Raw genomic sequence first — 2500 nt, forward strand, 5'->3', positions numbered from 1 at the left:
ACTTGGATTTACAATACTAAGCAACTACCACAATGGCTTGTGGCAGTTAGTTGCTCAAGTTGTGCTGATGCTACTGTACCATCTTTCTGAATGCCAGCAATCAGATCTGACTCACTGGAAGTTAGATCATGAGACATGTTAGAAACAATAATTATGGCAAGAAACTTAAGGATGGAGTATAGCAAATGGGAGTGGACTGACACGATACATGTATGTCTCAGAATGATATAGTCTCCTTCGCAGCCGTTATTAGGGTCGTCACTCGTCACGCAACGCTCCTCCCCACTAACGGCTGCTCACGAGAGAGACGCATTCCTTTCCCTTTGTTTTTGAGAACCAGTAGAATTAACGTTATTGTTATCGGCTACGCCAATCAAATTGCTCGTTATATTTGCTGGGCGCTTGCTGTGCGCGCGAAAACAAAACATGACAGATGCACACGTGCGAAACAACGATCTTGACCCGGGAATCTTAACCAAGTGAAAAATGAATGTTACTCCGAAAAAGTTATTGAATAGTGATACAAATTGCTTTATTTGTTCAGCTGCAGTCACTTCTAAACAACGTGTGCGTGTTTTTAAATCTGGTAGTACGGGAACAAGCTCTTTTGACCTTCAAGGACTTATAAACAAGGCATTGGACATCGACGTAAATGTTTACTCTAATTCGGACGTTGCAGTGTGCATTAAATGCTACAAGTCCTTGGTGAAATACCAAAAAGCGGAAGAACATGTCAAGGAGATAAAGACTGAGCTCAAGTCTGCTTATTCAGCGAGTGGCAGACGTGTGAAACGATTACTGCGCACCGAAAACATAAATGAATTAACAGCTGGCAGTGGGACATCAGTCAAAAAACACCTTTCATTTGTAAGTTTAAATGAATTTCCTACGACTTGTTCTTCTTCCAACTTAACTCCCTCGAGTTCAGCGTTACCAAGGCTCACTATAAGCCCGATTGGTAAACCACAAGGTTGTTTATTTAACAATGGCACGTTTTCACTCGTACGAAGCGCTTTCGCCGCGCCATTTGTCACTTCGAGTCCAAAGATAAAACAGACAAATCAGCAAAAAAATGAAACAAAGACGAAGGTCGTCGTTGAGTATCCCAGTAAGACCGTGAACAAAACCCTGTCTGGCGATATGGAACCAATTGTCAAAGCCTTGGCTCACGGTCCACCCTCAAAAAAAACAAAAACAGTTCTAAAATGCAAGACTTTGAGAACGGAAATCATTTCTCAGGTTCTACGCGTCGTTGCATCAGAGATGAATGAACTTTGTTCGAAGAAAAATCCATCGATCCTCAGAAAAACAAGCAAAGATGATCTTATAAACTTTGAGATGAAAAAACTTTGCGACGAATGGAAAGAACGCGCACCAGTGTTTTACTCATTTCTCCTAACTTGCTCTTCATCAAAACACACTTCAAGTACAGCTAACTGGTTTCCTAGCATTGCAATCGCGGGTTCTGTCCTCCTTAAACAACGCAACAGCCACATGAATGCAAGCGCCAGTGTTCTTGGAATTCTTATTAAAACTGGATCAATGGAGGTAATATTTTGCAGATGTTAAAATTAAGTCGTAATTTTTTAACTGGGAGTTGAATTATATTGTATTTCCCTCTGATGTTTACCATATCCACTACCATTGCTCTGCCTCTTTACCTTTCTTTGTGTTTAATATAGACAACTGACATTACCCTCTCTGCATTTCTAAAATTGCAAGTTGTAGAATTATAATATTTTGGATTGATGCCTACTCAGGGGCAGTTTTAGTTAGGGTGCATGGGGTGGGGACAGGGGGGGGGGGGGGGGAGGGCACAACCTATCCTAAGTTAAGAGTGAGTTCTTTTATTATATATTTTCCCCAAAATCTTACAGAACTGATTTCTACAATGCTGCACTTTCCTGAAGAATGATTGTGGAACTCCCTGTATACCTTGGTTTCTTGAACATTGTTTCATTCAATTATCTCCATTGATACCCTTATATATACTGTAATATTGTTAAGTTTGTAGTAAAAGATTCTTTTGTTAGACCTGGTTGATATTTCTTTCAGTTCCTTTAAAGTGAAAGATGTGGGAGGGACATACACTACATGTTCATCAAAAATATATATATAATCATACATATTTCACCAATTTACTTGCAGGGAGTACTCAACAGGCTAAGCAAATTAAAGGTAACTGCTTCAAATTATCGAACACTGACCAAAATGGAAGCATTAGGAGAGTCACATGATGCATGCCTTCAAGATGTAAGAAGCAGAATAACCATCGAGAAGGCTTTGTTGGACAATAAAAACAAGGAATTTCAGCAACTCCATGAGCAACTGTTAAAGGACAGGAAACTAATATCACCTGAGTCCATAAATGCCAGAAAGGAATTGACAGAGCTACAAAAGAGCTGTCATCCTGGTTTTGTCATCACCTTTGACAACATTGATTTTCATTTGTCAAGAAGGAATATGTCTATGTCAGAGCAAAATAGGGATGTACACTGGG

At 39.8% G+C, this 2500-nt stretch overlaps 1 protein-coding gene across 1 annotated transcript in view; it reads left to right on the plus strand.

Moving 5' to 3' along the window:
* LOC140937930 (uncharacterized) overlaps positions 1-2500 on the plus strand; it is a 44763-nt gene that overhangs the window by 14142 nt on the left and 28121 nt on the right. The window lies entirely within an intron of this gene.

This window comes from Porites lutea, chromosome 5 (genome assembly GCF_958299795.1).
Source record: "Porites lutea chromosome 5, jaPorLute2.1, whole genome shotgun sequence".
Taxonomy (NCBI): domain Eukaryota; kingdom Metazoa; phylum Cnidaria; class Anthozoa; order Scleractinia; family Poritidae; genus Porites; species Porites lutea.